Genomic DNA, 18,701 nt, shown 5'->3' with positions numbered 1-18,701 from the left:
AAGAGTGTCTGTCCTCTGGCCTCCAGGCTCCCAGCAGAACTCAAGGAGGCCAAGACAATGGGCCCAGAAGTCTCTTACACTGGCTTTCTATGGGTCAGCGACCAACACAAATAGGTCTTACACATTCAGTAAAGTTGACCAAGTGCCATGGATTTGAAGACCAGGAAGGAACTGGAGGCCACTTGTTAAAAGGTCAAGTGAGAGCCTGCCAGTGGTGTGGTGGTTATGGCAGCTGGGTCCCACATGGTCAAATAAGCAGTGTGAGTCCCAGCCCCAGTGGCTTGAAAACCACACTGGGTCTATGTGTGTGCCTACCCCAAATCCCAACAGGATGGAGAATGGAAGAGAAGTATTGCAGCATAACCACATCTCACAGAGGGTGCTCTCTCTCTCTCTCTCATAAGTGTATGCACCCTTTGTCAAATTAAACAAGTAAATAAAAATTAGAGAATGTTTTCTTAGAGAGTTGTTTTTTGTTTTTTGTTTTTTCCATTATAGGGTGCATGCACTCACCAGAGAGACAGACAGAAAGCGAGAAATCACCCTCCAGGGGAGATGGCCACGCTGCAATCCCTTCTCCTCCAGTCTCCTCCTGGGATTTTGGCCATGTGCACACACATTCCAGGCGTGAGTTTAAGTCACCGGGTTTGGGACTCAAACCCCGGTCAATTACATAGGAGACAAGCAACATAACCATTATGCCATCTGCTCATCCCAAATTAGAGAATTTTTTAAATTGCAAATACTTGATGAATAAATAAATCTACATGCAAGGCTCAAAATGGCACTATTATGTCCTATTGAGAGTGAACAAATGAAGCCACTCATGTTGGAGGTGACTGGCTCATACCCAGCCCTGCCCTGAGGACTGAAGGAGTCAGATCTGTCCCATGAGCCAACTGCACTAGCTGGGAAGCTCTGGGCTGAATGAACAAGCACTGTTAGGAGCCATCAGAGAGTCACTTTGTGAGGCCAAATGAGCCCTAATCCACTGTAATCAATTGGCCTATTACCAGCTGCCTGTTTGCCTTCAATTTCACCCTTGCTGGCAGCTTCCTTCCCTTGTGCTTCGTCCAGCGGGATTATTATTAAGGAGGGATTTATTAGCATTACTTAAAATGCCTATTTACGAAGGGATTCGGAGAAGATGGCAGTGACAGCAGCCTAAGTTTTTAATCTCTCTAAATCCCCATGTAAAAAGAGAACAACGAGAGAGACAGCAAAACCAAAAGCCCATGGACAGCGTTTATCAGAAAACTAGGTGACAAGGTACCCCTCAAGCCCCGAAATCTAAGCAGTGAGGACAAACTGCCTGTACAGCATCTGTGCAGGAGACTGCAGAAGGAAGCAACGGGGCATGTGATGAAGGAATTCCCAAGTCGCCAACAGGTATCCCCTGCAAGGAAAGCACGCTGGGCCCAATGAGACCTGCAGTAAAACAGGGGGAGGCTTTCCCCCACCAGCAAGTGTGTGCAAAGAGACCTGCAGGGAAGTCTGAAAAGGCCCAGGCTGGCCCCCAGTGACCTTAAAATGGGTCCACTGCAACTCCCTTGCAGAGCAGGGATCCACAGAGAGGAAAAAATGACTGCAGTGGAGTGACAGTTGAGAAGCAACTATGAGAGAAACTAGAGATGAAGAGAACAGAAGATCCAGCTAGAAGTGGGAAAGAACAGAGCCAGGAAGTCTCGGAAAACAAGTTGTCATGTACCTGAACACCACATGAAACCAAAGGGTGAGTTCAGTTCCCTCGAGCACACTGCCCTCTGTAAGTTTCATTTCCTGACTTCATGTGAAGAAGAGCAGAAGTACCCTGGTAAAATCCCATATATTATAAGAAAAAGGAGACTAGGAAGTAGAATATATCTACAGACAATGAAGACATGCCAGAAATGCCCATGTAACTGTAATCTTCTATTTTAAAACAAGCCCAAAGACAACACAAGTGATAGAAGATATGAAAGAACATACACCAGAATTAGAACAACTTAATACTGAAGTGAAAAAAACTCAGGAAATGAAATTTTTTTTTCAAAAATGAAGCGCAACCTAGAAGGAACACCTAAGGGGTGAAAAGAATAAGTTTTAAAATTTAAAAATATTAATAAGAGTAAAATTTTAATGAAAGAGAGAAAAAAGATTTGAGAAAAAGTGACAAATATTAAAAATGGGCAAATAAGATCCAACATACAGAAAACTGAAGCCCTGAAGAGGAAAACAAAAGCAATTTCAGCAGGCCTGACAGTGGCACAGCAGTAAAGTGTGACATTCTGGAGGAGTAATCCACAGGGAAGGTTCTGGGTTCTCATCCAGAGACCTCCCTGAGTATGATGTGCACACATGGGCCAGTGATCTGGGGTTGAGTGAGGCTGGAGTGGATCATGGCATTAAGACTCCATTTGGGGTGCTGTCTGCTTCTCTCTCACTTGCTCATGAAAGAAATACATAAATAAACTTAAAATTTGATACAGAAAAAAAACCTTGCTAAAATAGATCTGAAATTACATATTGAAAGAGCATGCTGGGGCCAGCAGGTGGCATGGTAGTTAAGGTGCTGAATTCCCTCATGTCCTACTATGGTTCAAGGCCTGGACTCAGCGGTTTGAAAGTCACAACAAATAAATAGATTTTTTTAAATCAATGTTTTTTTTTAATTTTTTAAATAAAAAGAAAATAACATGCCATGTATCTGAGGATACTGACTCTAAATGAATAGCACCAAGATATAATCTAGTAAAATTACTAAACTTTAGAGAAGAATTCCTTTGGGCTATGGCTTCTAAGAGAAAAATAATTGGGTTACCACCCAATTTTGATAGCAATGCTTTAAGAAAATATAGTAACATATTGAAGATACTCAATAAAACCTGACCTTAAGGATTTTAGATGTTTGAAATTAATTTTCAAGTATAAAGACCAAATTGGTAACAGCATGTAAGAGTCCTGGGGTTACTGTTCCCAGAAGGCCTCCCTACAGGATCTACCATAGAATAAGCTTGAGACAACCAAAATGACTGTTAAATAGCTACAGAAGATTGATGGAAAACATTAAATGTACACATACAGAACTAGGGCCAGGGCCCAGACGATGGGGCAGCACGATGGTAAAGCACAATGCTTTGAGAGACTGACCCAGAGGGGAAGGTCCCAGTTGATGGACCAGATCTCCCCAGGTACACTGGACACATGTGTGCACATGATCCCAGACTGGCTGAGACTGGGGGTGGATTGTGGCACCCAGACCTTGTCGGGGATGCCTCTCACTTACAAAAAAGATAAATAAAATATAACAAAGAAAGAAAGACAATATAATTAACTGGGTCAAATAAAAGAAGATGAAGAACTGACCACTGAATTACAAAAAAGAAGAACTAAGGCTAAACCAAGATTAAAGGAAAGAGTAAAGTACCTATTGGCCACATGGTTAGGTAATGTGGACTTAGAATGAGTATTATATAAGAAGAGAAGAAAACAGTGCTGTCCGCACATGCAAAAATCTGTATCTGTTCTTAGCAGCTACTACTGTTGTAGTAGACGTACATTACTGTAGTTCTGAGACTGTAGAGATATCCACACATAGGAATACACACACACACAGGGTATCTGCAAAGGTCATAGAAAATATGCACAATGGAAGCTATGCCTAGATTCCACAATTGTTGCACCAAAATAAACTCATACTTGGTTCCATTTTTCCATGAACTTTTTGAAGTCCCCCATAGACACATACACATCTCTACTATTAACATGCCTCTGGCTAGCCTGGCAGTTAAGGCAGTTGTATTGCGCATGACCAATTGCATGTCATGAGCCCAGGACCTGATGACTTGAAAAATACACCTGGTGCATGTGCACGCATGACCAGAATCTCAGAAGACGGTAAGATGGAGGAGAAGGGATTTGGATGTGATCATTCCATGGAGGGTGCTTTCTCACTCTTCCCCTCTTTCTTTCTGTCACTTCCTCCCTCCCTCCCTCCCTCTCTGGTGAGCACTATGCCCTCTAGCAAATTTTTTTAAATAAAATGGGGCCAGCAGGTGGCATAATGGTTAAGGTACTGGACTTCCAGCCCTGGCAGCTTGAAATTCATGCCAGGCATGTTGTGTGTGCCCAAAACCCCAACAGGAGATTGAAGGAGAAGGGATTGTGGCAATGGTCATTCCCCCTGGCGGGAGTGGGGTGATTTCTCACTTTCTGTCTCTCCACAAGCCCGCATCTAATAGCAAGACTCTCCCTCAAAAAAAAAAAAAAAAAAAGAAAGAAAGAAAAAAAAGAAAAAGGAAAAGAAAGGACCACCAGATGGCGTAATGGCTACATCACTGGATTCCCACATAGCAGGCTGCAGTTCCGAGTCCTGGACTCAGTAGCTTCAAACTCATGATGGGCATATGTGCATGCATGCCCAAAATCCCAAGAGGAGAAGAAGAGAATGGAGTAGAAGGGATTGCAGCGTGGCCATCCCCCTGAGGGAGAGGGTGATTTCTTACTTTCGCTCTCTCTCTCTCCCCCTCTCTCTTTCTCTCTCCAATGAGCATATGCACCCTATAGAAAAATCTCTCTTAAAAAAAAGATAAAATGCCTCATGGCTTCCCACTGAAATTTGCAATTCAAAATCAGTATTACAGGATTATTTACTTAAACTCTTTTATATTATCTTTGCATAGCCTTTTCTCCTCATACAAAGCTTCTCAAGGACACACAGGAAGAGAGCAGTACATACCATAATAACTTATTTGCTTTATGCCACAATTCACACACCACAGTTTGAGAATAAGGAAACCAGTATCACTGTTACCTAGGAACTCACCAGAAGTCCACGTGTCCATCTAGCATAATGTGCCCCGTGCAAGTTGCACACGTACAACTGCATAAAGTAAATGCAGCCAAGTTAGACCAAACTTGCAGATTCTGGGTGCTAGTTCAGGTCCACAGAGACAAGTGATCCCCACTGAGAGCATTGCCTTTACACAGTAAGGGGGGGAGGGGGAGAAGGTTCCAGGCCGTACACTGAAGGTCCTCTTTTGACGCATGTCTGGCCTCTAAAACAAAAAGACAAACAAGCTTCCTGACTGTTCAGAGTTCTGTGCTGTTTCCAGGCCCCTGACGCCCTTTTCCTCAGGGTGGATGTTTGGCCCTTTCCATCCATCATTAACAAAGGCCTGCCTGGTTTGTGGAATACTGAGAGAGATGGTTGCCATCCTGACTGGGGATGTACTCCCGGGAGCAATGGCCATCCCTAGCATCACTCTCGATGAGCACAACTCGACCTCCTGTCTATTCCCACTGCCCACGGTGTACACACTTACCAATGTCAGGGCCCTTCCCACACAGGAACAACCCACAGACTGTGGCAGACAGACGGGGACCTGATCGAGAGAGACCAGAAGAACCCACCCATCCCAACCCCGTGTGCTGTACACAGAAGATGCTCACTCTGGGAGGTTCCCTGTGCATCTCATCCTCTTGAGCTCTCGGCATCTGTAACTTCAGCCTGGTATTTCTGGTCCCTGGCTCCTTCCCCTATGTTCAATGAGTGTCGATGATATAAACTAAAATAACATAGGGCCTGAATCAGAAACTTCCAGAATGAGAGGACAAGTCTATGACAAAGTGGACTATGGGTTATCACTAGGAGTTTATTCAATAGGTACAGATGAGATAGAGCAGGCCAAAGCACTGCCAGGCCTGGGCATAGAGTTCTCCCAAGAAGAATGGAAGCTCCAACAGGGCAGAGAATGTCATCTGATTGCAATATTGCTGTGCCCCCAGCATTGGATCTAGCACCTTGCTGGTGGCAAGCACTCCGCAAATACTGACTGCCTGAATTATGAGTGTTATATATGTGGTACCAGATAAAGAATTCAGACATTCACTTAAAACTGAAAAACAGAAAATGAGTGCGGTTAATATACTAAAATACATTGAATTGCATACTTTAGATGAGTGAACTATCAGATATGTAAATCCCATCTCAATAAAGCTGTTCAAAGAGTAGAAATAACTGAGCATCGACTTATACATGGGGCACTGAGACAAGCCCTGGGGATGTGTGAGGACATGGACACCGAGGTCTGCTTATGAAGATGACAGATATGCCTTTCAGCAAGACCCTACACAGAAAAATGTCTCTACCAAGAAAGAATGACTGCAAGGACAGACATGCAGGTCTAGTAACATTTGGATTATTAAAACGGAGCAGCCAGTGGTGTGGTGATTAAGGCACCCAGATCCCACATGACCAGTGGTGCAGTTCAAGTCCCAGACCTGGCAGCTTGAGAAACCGTCGGGCATATATGCATGTTTACATGCCCAAAATCCCAAAAGGAAGGGGAGATGAAGAAGAAAGGATTATGGCATGACCATTCCCCATGGGAGACCCTTCTTTCTGGCAAGCACATGCACTCTCCAGAAAAAATGTCAAAGATCAACAAAAAAGTGGAGCCATTAAGCATATAATGAGCACCGTACACGAGCACGCCAGTGATCCAGCCCAACTCCACTCCACTCCCACCCCTATTTACAGCTGCATAAACTGGGGCTGTGAGTAGGAAAGCAGCTTAGCCAACAGCCACACCCAACAGAGACAAAAACCCAAGCAGCCTGACTCCAGAACCAACATCTTTTCCCCAATAGCACACTACCTCCATCACAAGCCCTACTGAGATGTGTGCTTCCAGAACGGGCAAATTCGAGTCCCAAGAAACAAATCAGGGCCAACACTTGATAGCATGATTCAGATGCAGCCAGCACCTTTCATGATTCACACTAAAACAATAGACGCACACAAAATGCACCAGATCGGGACATAAGCTATCCCCATTCTACAGAAAAGGAAACGTGGGCACAGAACCCTTATTAGCTTGTCCAGACTCCAGCTGGTGAGCAGTGGAATCAGGATCTGAACTGTACCTGGGAGAAGAGACGGGACTAACAGTGTGTCTGTCAGCTCGGGCTGCCATAACAGAACCCGGCTGGCTGAGTGGCTGAAACAACACACTTTTCTCTCACAGTTCTGGGGCTCTCAGTCCAAGATTAAGGTGTCAGGTGAGGTTCCCCTGAGTTCTCTCTCTTTGACTTGCAGACATCCATATTCTCACTGCGTGTGTCTTCACATGACCTTCTAAGTTTTTCTTTCTTTCTTCCATGAGCATGAGAGACAGAGACAAAGACACAGAGACAGCACCCCCAACAGGACCCTGACACCACAATCCACGCTCAGCCTCACCCAGCCCTGGTTCATGGGCACACATGTGCCAGTGTAGTCAAGGAGGTCCCAGAACAAGAAACCAGAACCTCCCCATGTGGGTCGACCTCTCAGATGTCGTGCTCTAACACCGTGCCACCGTTCAGCCCGTGACTTCTGTCAGCATGCACCCTGGGCCTCTTCCTCTTCATATAGGGAGGCCAGTCCTGTTGGAGGAGAGCCCTGCAACCTCATTTACCTTCAAAAACCGCCTTAGAAGCCCCCTCTCCAAATACCACCACGCTAGGAGTGAGAGCTTCAATGTATGAATTTGGGAGGACATAATTCAGTCCATAACAAACAGCGACCTATTTCTGACAGGCAGCTGATGCCTCTGTAAATTTATAAAAAGGAAAGAAACGAAATGCAACGGTGCTAGATTAGTAACAATTTAGATAATCCTTAAACATTGACCCCCCCCCTATAAAAAAAAAAAAAACAGAATAATCCCCAAATAATTATTCCCAAGCCAGTCTCCCTTTGGAACTTACCCAAGTGGTAAGTGAAATATAATTAACATTTTTCATTAGACCTCTCAGGAGAGGACACTAAGCTCCTCACTAACTCTCCTACCACAAGGACAAAGGAATTAGTTGTTGTTTTTTGTTTTTTGTTATTTTTTAACATCAGCAATGCTTTCAATGCATAGAATCATTGTTCTCCCCCACGCATTAAAAAAAATCCAAACTACCAAATATAAAATCTCCTTAAATATGCTGTTTATTACTAAGAGCAGGAGAGAACTTAACAACATTCAAACAAGCCACACAGCATGGATTCAACTTTTGTGTCATTTCATAACCTCCTAATCTTTTTATTAATTATTTATAAAGCACCAACAGCGTTATCGTATGAAAAATAAACCTATTCCATCCAGTTTTTAAATGAGCTTTGAAAATTCTTTTGTGCTAGGTCAAATGCTGCCTTGAAAGTTGGCGAATGCAGCATGAGGCGGTTTGCCTGGCATCATTAAATCCTCTTCCAGCCCAGCTTGGGTCAGCAGAGGAGCCAGAGCTGCTGCAGAGCTGGCGGGAACCCAAGGAGGAAGCGCTCTGCCACCCATCTGCCCAGAGCAAACACTGGCAGCCACGACTGGATGCCTCTGCTTTTGCTTCGGGTAGAGGTCAAGGCTGATCATCTCGAAGGATTTACTTTGCCAAGAGGGGACTTCCTAATTCTTGCCCTTACTTTCTGTGCTCAGCATGGTCACAAGGATAACTGTGAGCCTCTTACTCTCTGGATGGGTTTCATGCCACGATCCCTCCCACGCCACCATTCCAGCAGCTCAAGAGCATACTCAAGCTCCCCTCCTCCCAAGAGATGGCCTCAGTGGCTGCCCTGAATTACCAGTGGCCACCAGGGAAGGCTGCTGCTCTGCTCTCTGCAGCCTGGGGGGGAGTCAAGAGCAGCCATTCCTTATAATGACTCCAGTTGCACAGATTGGCTGCTGTTGAACCAGGAGTGTGCCCAGAGTATCAGTAACACCCACCCTTCAGCAGAGGAGGAGCAATGCCCACACAAGTCAAGGGACTCAGAACCATTACGTTTTAAGAAAGGAAACATCTCTGCAGGCATCTGAAGCTGAGAAATGAAGCCTTCCTTCCCCCAAATGCTTTCTCTGCCCCAGAAGCAGGAGGCATTTATTTAGCCCCTAGTTAGCAGATAAGCTTGCCCTGATGTCACTGGATATAAACCCGAATGACAAAATGAGAAAGGACTTGAATCTATGCAGATTCAAGACCTAACTCAGCACTTAGCCTCTCACCACCTACATATCAGGGGCTGGCAAACCATGGCCTATGAGCCAAATCTAGCCACCAGTTTTTTATAAATAAAGTTTTATTGAAGCATGGGCACACCATTAGTTCACATGTAATCTGTGGCTGCTTTCAGACTACAATGGCGAAGGTGAGTAGTTGCAACAGAGATGACATAGTCCGCAAAGCCCCAGTATTTCCTATCTGGCCCTTTACACAAAATTGCTGACCCTACACTACATGATGTACATCTTTGAACCTCAGAGCCCATGTTCTTTAAATGAAAGCTGCATGATCTGTCCATCCGAGCTCAAAGGGCTATAAAAATCCAATTCATTCATTATACCATATTAATGACGATGACAATTCTTTAAGTCTTTAATATCTGCCAGGCAAGATTCTAAGCACTCTCCCGGAATTATTTAGTTTAATCCTTGTAACAACCCTGTGGGGAAGGTAACACTGTAAGCCTAGTCTACAGATGAGGATGCCGAGACTCGGAGAAGTGAAGGACAGTGAACAAGATGACACTCCTGGGAGATGGGGGAGCCAGGGTTCAGTCCAAGCTCCTAATCCATTCATCACCCTTTGTCCAAGCCTTGGGAACCTGGAGGTCCTGGAGGTGTTGCCCAACAGAAGAGTAAGATGACACATCTAAGCCCTACACAGGCACCAGTCATGAATCAATTGGTCCTTAATTTGGGGTTTTGTTCCTTTGCTTTACATAAATTAATAAGATAATTTGATCCAAAATTTTAGACTCCTCAGGTACATTGTGTGCCTATATCCCCATTCCTAGAGTGAATGCCCTTAGACTGAATCAGGCTCTCCTACTCTACAAAGGCAGAAAACTACTCACGACCTATGGGACACACCGAAGTCAGAGCAGGGCAGGCAGTGCCTTCCTCCCTGCCTGCGCTGGCATCTTCTTATAAGCCGCAAAGGGGCTGGCTCCATAGCAGAGCAGTTAAGTGCTATGCATAGATTGCCAAATCCTACATGGCCAACTGTGGTTTAAATCTCAGTCCCAGTAGCTTGGCCTGAGGAGGGGGGACCGCAGGTGGTGTGGTAGTTAAGGCGCTGGCCTCCCACATGGTAGACTACAGTTCAAGTCCTAGACCCAGAGACTTGAAGATCACCCAGGTGTGTATGTGTGCAAGCCCAAAAATTCTAAGAGGAAAATGAAGAAGGAATTGCAGTGTGGCCATCCCCCCGGGGGGTGATTTTTCACTTTCCCTCTCTCTGTCTCTCTCCAGCAGGCACATGTACCCTGTGGCAAAAACCTAAAACAAACAAAGAAGGAAGAAAGGGAAGGGAAGGGAAGGGAAGGGAAGGGAAGGGAAGGGAAGAAGAAATACATCAATACACTGTGTACATGTGCATGTCCAAAATCCCAATAGGATGGAAAAACAGAGGGGAAAGGACTGCAGAGTGACCTCATCCCAGTGAGAGGAATGTACAAAACACTTCCATGTGTGTCCTGCCAGAACATAAAGAGCCTCCACAAGGAGTGCCAGGTAGGAGGTAGCAGAGGCCCGACTTTGCCAGGGCTCCCCAAGTCTATGCATCAACCACCAAGCCTCACCACGTCTCTGAGAGTCATTCTGGAAAGAAACAACTGACAAGATCCTGTCACGTCATTCTGTTTTGTTTCATGTCTGAACCTCAGGGCCTCGAGGGCTGGCCTCACTGGTGCTTTGAGCCTGCAGGGTGCTGCCCTGCTTCCTAAAAGCACCCTCTGCAAAATAGGGGCTCATAACAACCGTATTATCCCCCTTAACGGCAGAGGGCATGTTCTAAGGCTCCTCCCTCTATCTTCATCTGCTCAAATGTTGCTTCCACCAGAGAATCTTCCATGGCCCCACCCCCCACCATACACATGTAAGCAGTGTCTCTGTTTTCGCCTCTCAGACAGCCTACGCTTTCTTCAGAGTGCTTCTCTGTAAATACACATTTCCTGAAGTGAGTATGTGATTACCGCCTGCCTCCTCACCAGGATGCGGCAGTTCATTACTGTCGCCCGGTGCACACCAAAGGAACTCGGCGGTTTTATTTCTCCCTGAGAGGCAGTACAGCATGGTGGCTAAGAGCTTGAGCTTTAGCGCAGGGTCAGCAAACTTGGTAAAGGGCTGGTGATAAATATTTTGGGCTCTGTAGCCACTCAACTCTGGGGTGTCTAGTTAAAGCCACAGAAAAGGTCATCTGAAACCAACTGGGTGTGGCTGTGCCACAGTAACACTTCATTTACAAGACAAATGGTAACCAAGGCCCTGGTAGGGTGGTAATGTGACCCTGCAGGCCACAGCGTGCCCACCCTGATCCAGAATCAGGCTGTGACTCTGAATAGAGGCTCAGCCACTCCCCAGCTTGCCTGGAACAAGTGACTTCCCCTGTTTGGGCCACAGTCTCCTCACCTGTAAAAGGAGATGATAAGAGTATCTCCCCCTCGGGCTTTGGGAAGGTTAAACCATGCCTGAGACACAGCAGGTACTCACACTGGCCGCTGGAACCCTAACAGTAATTACTAATGCTGGTGGTTGATGACAATCGGGTCTGTACCTCCAACCCTAGGCAATGAGTAAGTGATTTTATTCATGATGACAAGATGATGATGACGGAGTCAACCCTGAGGGGGACGGCAACCAGCTGAACGCAGGAAAGGAGAAGGAGCTCAAGAACTCTACCTGGGCCCACACAGGCTCCATGACATCTGGTCCCCAGACAGATCTCCCCCCGACCCCCACCCAGTCACCTCTCCGTAACCAACCTGTCTGTGTCCCTGGCTGAGCTCAGGCAGACAGTCAAGGGACTCTGGCTTAGACCAGACAACCAGCTGGTGCAGTCACAGGCCACTGGAGTCAGATTTCTCAAGAGGCATTTCCAAATGGGGACCGTGACTTCACCAGCTTCAAGCTGCCATGAAAGCAGTTTTCCCAGTTCAACCAGTAAAGCTAAGACTAAAATCACAGGGTCCCCTGAAGTCAAAAATTTCTGTGGATGCAAAAGGGACATGCAAGGAGCTAATGGACCATGTGGGGAGTCGCATAAGACAGGGCATTCCCAGTTCACCACCATCCCAGGGGAAGTTCAGACTGGCTGACCGCACAGGACAGAGCCACGCGGCGCCCAAAGCAGAGACGGAAGCACTTTCATGGCAGGGCTTGGATTTTGTTTTGCAAAATAAACAGACCATAATTAGGTATAGTCATGGTATAATTATCTGGGATCATTTCATAAATTGAAAAAAGAAAAGCAGTTCTCTGGAATGCAAGGTTCCTTACATTTTATCTGGCCCAAGAGCATGAGCTGGAGGCCATGGACATGCCTCACGCGTATCAGTCATCCCCAGGCCACTCCCTAACTTTTCACCATGTCTGAGACCTGTGCTAATAGTGCCTTAATATTTTTCTATAAATTGGCCTGCCATTTTTTTATATCACTTTGTCCTAAGTAATAAAATCTGGTAAGCCATACATGTGATGTGCCATATTTTACTTTCTAAAACTCAGTAAAAAAAATTTAACATGGAAATCAAAAATGTTCATCTGTACAGCAAGAGAAACCACGCTATTGCCCAAACGTGGGAGCAGGATTCAGCACCACGACCCCTGCAGCCAGCTCGTGCACAGCCTAACTTGTAGTCTCTCAGGGTGTGTCACTGGATTCAGAGACATTTACTCAGTCTAATCAAGTAGGGCATCGGGCTGGGCTCTCGGGAGCAGAAAGGAAACACAGGGAATACGCTGCATCTCAGGGAACAGTTATTGTTTCTGCTTCCAGCCAGAATGCACCTCCTTGGGCTGGCCTGCCTGTGGCACAGTGGTCGAGAGACCTAGACCCAGGCCTTGTGCAGTGCAGGGAGTGAGGGTTCTAGAGCCCAGCCAGGAGAGTGGAAAGGAGGGGTTGTCCAAGTCACACAGCTAATTAAGTAGCAGAGCCAGGATTAGAACTCAGGTTTCCTGCCTCCCAAGATTGTTTTTTGTTTTGGGGGTTGTGTGTGTGTGTGTGTGTGTGTGTGTTTTGAGAAGTTTTTGCTATAGGGCACGTGCGTTCACCAGAAAGATGGAGAGAGAGAAAGCGAGAAATCACCCCCCAGGGGGGATGGCCATGCCACAATCCCTTCTCCTCCATTCTCATCTCGGGATCTTGGGCACACACGCACACAAGCCCGGCATGAGTTTAAGCCAGGACTTGAACCACAGTCGGCTACATGGGAGTTCAGTGACATTGTCATTACGCTAACTGCTGGTTCCCTGCCTCCCAAGATTGTTAAAATTAGTCTGCAGAAGCAAACCCCCAGTGACTTCTCGGAGCAAATAATCAGACGGCCATTTGTGGTAATAAATTCTAGAGTGGATTACGGAGGGGGCCCGGCTTGCTTGGATGGCTACATGAACATAGCCCTGGAGCAGACAGAAGAGGACAACATGAATGGGCAGCTGAAGAGCAAGTACGGGGATGCGTTCATCCGTGGGAACAACGCATTGTACGTAAGTACACAGGAGAGAAGGATGTGAAGACACCGGGAGAGCAGTAGTTTTCATAGTTGTACATATTTTTATAGAATTCTTTTCTATTTGTTGGTTCTTTTGTGAGGTAATTTGTTCCGTTTCATAATAGTTGGTGAGTTTTTAACTGACATGTAAGTTAAAGGTATTCAACTGTGGATTTCATTGTAAAAAGTTCTTTGACATTTAAATTTCAGTCATTTTCTTTTACCTTTATGTCAGTATACAGAATGTTGAAAGTATAACAAATGACAAAAAGAGAGAGAGAGAGAGCTGGATCCCACTTCTTACTGCAGTTCAAATCCCTCCCAACTCTGGCAGTTTGAAAAATATGCCAGTGTCAGGAGCATGTGCATCCATGCCCCAAATCCTGAAAGGATGGAGAAATGGAGAAGAGATTGCAGCATAAACATACCCCACTGAGGGGTTCTTTCTCCCCCCGCCCCATCTCTGTCAATCCATATGTCCTCTGGCTAATAAAACAAAACAACATAAAATAAACAAAAGAAGTCAGGCACATGTGTGTGGATGCCCAAAATCCTGACAAAAAGAAAGAATGAAGGGAAAAGGTTTGCAGCGTGACCATGTCCAACCGAAGGGTGCTTTCTCTCTCTGGCCAGCGCACACATCCTCTGGCAACTAAAATGGATGTGTAACTAGATCAGACGTTGCTCTCTCCAGCAAAGGGGCTGACTCAAGGATGGTCACACACTGAGGTCCAATATGAGCCAAGGAGAGTCCAGTCTGAGACTAGTTTGATTACAGAAAGCCAAGAAGTTCCATCTTGCCCACTGAGCATGAAACTGAGTTAGGAGGTCTGGAACTGCTATGGCCACCTCTTGCCTGCCAATAGAAAGTCTGTCCAGTAACAAGGCCAATAAAGGAGGGGGCAGAGCTGCACCGTGGATCCCACCACGCCTGAAACAAAACTCTACCCAGGTGAGGTGAGTCCATTAACCCTTTACTGCTTCACCAATCTGCATTCTATTTTTCTGGCCCTTACCCTTAGGAGCCCTAGATGATATATAGCCCCTCCAGGGGGGATTCAAACTTTTTTTTTTTTATTTCAATGGTAAAAATAGACCTGTGAATGTAGGTTTATAAAAAACATTCAGGGACCAGCAGTTGGTGTAATGGCTATGTTGCTGGACTCCCATGTATTCAACCATGGTTCAAGTCCCGGACCTGGTGACTTAAACTCACACCAGGCACATGTGCGTGCATGCGTGCCCAAGATCCCGAGAGGAGAATGGAGGAGAAGGGATTGAGGCATGGTCATCCCCCCTGGGGGTGATATTTCTCACTTTCTGTCTCTCTATCTCTCTCTGTCTTTCTGGCAAGCACACGCCCTATAGCAAAAACCTCCCTTTAAAAAAAAAAAAAAGTTCAGTTGAGCAAGCATTCAGAAACTAAGGAGCAGCAATTTTGCCTTCATGGACCACTTTTTCTTCACTTAGGCGTAAGCAAGTTGACCTGAGACAAAAAATGACAAGCAAGTTATCTTTTCATGCCATTATATCAGTGAGTGACCTGACAAGCCACGTATGTGCCACTTATAACTAGAAAGCACGCTGCGATAAGGGAAAAGCTGTTTGCAGATGGGATGTCATTCAAGCTACTTTGTGCTTCAGGATCATTACCAAGAAAAACGTTTGCAAGGCAGACTGAGTGACAGTGACACCAAAGCAAAGACACAGGCCTACACCATTTATTCTCACATCTGGGTGAAACCACTTATTTTCCACTTAATAAAAAGTTAATGTGTCCACAGAAGTTCTGATAAGTGTTCCTTATCTGCTCCTTAAAAGGCTGAACATGACAAATTCCTGATTCATTCACACGATGGCAATGCAAATGCAAGAACAGTCGTGGGAGAAGTGAGTCAAAGAAGCATGAATAAACACCCTCCATATGAAGTTCACTGCCCAAAATAAGAAAATCCCTTGATTAAAAACAAGCCAAATGCTCAGACTGCTTGTACGGCTTCTGAATGCCAGCCCATTTTAAAGTGAGAAGTTTCAAAAAATATTATCAACCAAAAAGGAACACACTCGTAAACAGTACTAAATCTTCTCAAAGTTGTAACACTGGGCCAGAAGGCAAAACGCGGGGGCTAAAACCACAAACCTACACAATCTAGGCCATCCTATAAAGCCCGTATTACAGAACTCGTCACGGTTGCACAGGTACCCTTAAACTGGCTTCACTAGCATCCTGTTCACCAGAAATCAACTGGAAATTCTGCCTTCCAAATCCCTGGAGGCCTGCTCAGTCCAACATCGCACCTCATTCCTACTCACACGTTCTGCTCCAGTCACACCTGCCTTCTTCACATTCCTTACCCACACTCCTCCTCACCTCAGGGCCTTTGCACATGCCTTTCCCTCTGCATGGAACAGTCTGCCCCCAAGATCTTGGGAGAGTTGGCTCTTTCTGTTCCTGCCATTTTCAGCTCTTTTGTGCCTCCTCACCAAAATGCCTTCCCAGCTAGGATAGCAGCCTCCCACCAACAGATAGCCACACAGGTCCCCACCAGCTTCACATCATGTTCTATGTCTTCTTGGTGCTTATACCAACACTGTAACTTCACTGACTTGTTATCTGTCTCTGTCCTCCCCCACCCCACTAGAATGCCCGGCGCTGCGCACGTCTCTCGTTACCCACACCTACACATCCTCTGTACCAGGGAGCATGCCACCATCCCTCATGCCAGAAACAGAATCCACATCAGTTCAGTTTTGTGCTCTCCTATAGGGAGTTCCAAAGGAACTTCCAAGGCAAGGGACAGTCCCCAGCTCTGGCTGAATGTACAGACTTTTTTTTTAAGAGGTTTTTGTCTTAGGACACGTACACTCACCAGAGAGACAGCAAGAGGGCAAGTGAGAAGTCACCCTGCAGGAGGCATGGTCACACCACAATCCCTTCTCCTCCATTCTCCTCCCAGGATCTTGGGCACTCATGCACATGTGCCCAGCATGATTTTCAAGCCACCAGGTCCAAGACTTAAACAATGGTTGGCTATGTGGGAGTCCAGCAAAGTAACCCCTATGTCATCTGCTGGCCCTGAACGTATAGATTTAACAAATATGTATTCTCCTGAGACATCACCCCAGACTACGGCCCACTCATGAGCAAGAAGCTTCTAAGCAGTCCCTCGTCACCTTTTGCTAGCAGCCCCATCCAACCTGTCCTCCACAGGGCACTCAGTGAAAATGCTCCTCCACCCACGTAAACTCCAGTTCGGCCTCCTCAGCGGTGCACTGCTCATTAAGGCAGTGGCCAAAGCACAAAGCACGATGCGTGGAACTCCGTGGTCTGGCTCTGTTCAGTCAAGCTCCTCTCCAGTCACCCTGAACACCCTGGTTGCAGAGTCTAGTTCCTCGAACACACACAGTGCCCTTCCATACTTTTGGAAAAGCCCTCCTCCCTGCCAGCCCCACTGCCAAACCCCTCATCATCTTTCCAGATGAAGCTCAAGTGTTCCTCCCCAGGGAGGCTAGAGTCCAACTTCCAGGGCAACATGAGCCAATTAACTTAGAACTCTCTAAGGGCATGCCATCCATCATCAGAACCAGTGTGTGAGAAACACTTGCTTGTCTGTATCCAGGGCCCGGGGGCAAGGACCTTGTCTTACGTGATGCCACCCCCGCCCAGCACCACAGCCTACGCAGGACAGGCCTTCCTGCGCAAGCTGCATTCAGCGAGCACATATGACGTGCCTCCCACATGCCGGGCCCTGTTCTATGTGCTGGGCCCAAAGTGAACAAGACAAAGAAGGCCCAGGGCTCAAGAGCTTTTAGGCCAAATCAAAGTCATGCTCTGACCTATGGCACAGGGGCCAAGTCCAGCCTGCTGTGTGTTGTTTCTAGTAATTTAGTGAGAAATGATTTACCACAAATTTCTGCTATTTCTGTAAATAAACTTGGTGGAACACTATGTACTGTCCGTGACTACTTTTTGCAAAAATAGCAGATTCATTACTTGTGACAGAGACCAAATGGTGTGCAAAGCTGAAAATATTTACCCTGGCCCTTTACAGAACATGTCTGCCAACCCCCTCCTACTTAGGAGGATGGAGATGCCCTAGACAAGACCGACCAGGCAACCAAGTACAAGATCATTTCAGAGGGTCAAAGCGTTGGGCGGGTGAATGCTGGGCGGTGAGCAGACGAGGTCCCTCGGAGGCAGTGGCATCTGTGCCGAGCCTGGGCATCCTGAGGAAAAGCCAACTGTGCCAAGACCTAGAGGCGTTCAGGAAAGGACCCACCAGGTTGAATTATGCAGCAGGAACAAGCCTGACATTGCGGTTACAGCCCGGCAAAAGCAGATGGCACAAAGGGTAGTGGTAGGGCTGACATCAAGACTGCTTGCCCAGAAGGGTATGGGGAAGGGTTCGGGGCTGAAAATTGTGGACAACTCCCCACCACATGATCCTCCAGGCCTGGAGGGGTAAGGGGGGCAGCAGTTACCAGAAACCACTGCCAACAGGTGCTGCGGCTCAGCATGGGAATACAGCCACCACCAAGCCTAGCAGGGAGGGAGTTGGAACAATCAATGCCTTGATCTTGACTTCCTCCTGCCAGGGCCTCCCATCAATCAAATGAGCCAAGGTCTACCAGAATTTGAGACCAAGGGAGTCCACTGATGGAGCCCACTGAGGCAGGGCCCCTGGGGTGGAGAGCAGGGAGGGCAAACGGTCTGTGTGGCACCCTCATACATCTGAGGGTCAGAAAGAGGCTGATGTGGCTACAAGAGCCATGGGTAGGATTAATAACATCAACCTCATACACTGCTATGAGGTTCCAGCAATTCAAGCTCTTTGGGGGAGAAAAAAATTATGCAAATGAAAGACAAAATAATCATCACTGTGTCTGTCAAAAACATAATCGGGTGTGTGCTTTGATCAGTTATAACATGTCAGCGTTCCTGAGCGGAATTAGGAAAGCAAGAAGAGGATGATTTTTTTTTTTTTTTTTTTGAGAGGTTTTCACTGTAGGGCGTGTGCGCTCGCCAGACAGACAGAGAGAGACATAGAGACAGAAAGCGAGAAATCACCCCCCAGGGGGGATGGTCACGCCGCAATCCCTTCTCCTCCATTCTCCTCTCGGGATCTTGGGCACGCACGCACATGCGCCCGGCGTGAGATTTAAGCCACCGGGTCCGAGACGCGAACCGCGGTCGACTACGTGGGAGTCC

General features: G+C 46.6%; 1 protein-coding gene and 1 pseudogene across 4 annotated transcripts in view; one reads left to right on the top strand and one right to left on the bottom strand.

The window, feature by feature from the left end:
• The window catches only part of SNX29 (sorting nexin 29), a 535,094-nt gene that overhangs the window by 372,496 nt on the left and 143,897 nt on the right, over positions 1 to 18,701 (bottom strand). The window lies entirely within an intron of this gene.
• LOC102496220 (U6 snRNA-associated Sm-like protein LSm6 pseudogene) lies at positions 9,140 to 13,514 on the top strand (annotated as a pseudogene).

Source organism: Tupaia chinensis, unplaced genomic scaffold, assembly GCF_000334495.1.
Source record: "Tupaia chinensis unplaced genomic scaffold, TupChi_1.0 Scaffold000182_1, whole genome shotgun sequence".
NCBI classification, from domain to species: Eukaryota; Metazoa; Chordata; class Mammalia; order Scandentia; family Tupaiidae; genus Tupaia; species Tupaia belangeri.
This window is presented reverse-complemented; position numbering and strand designations above follow the sequence as displayed.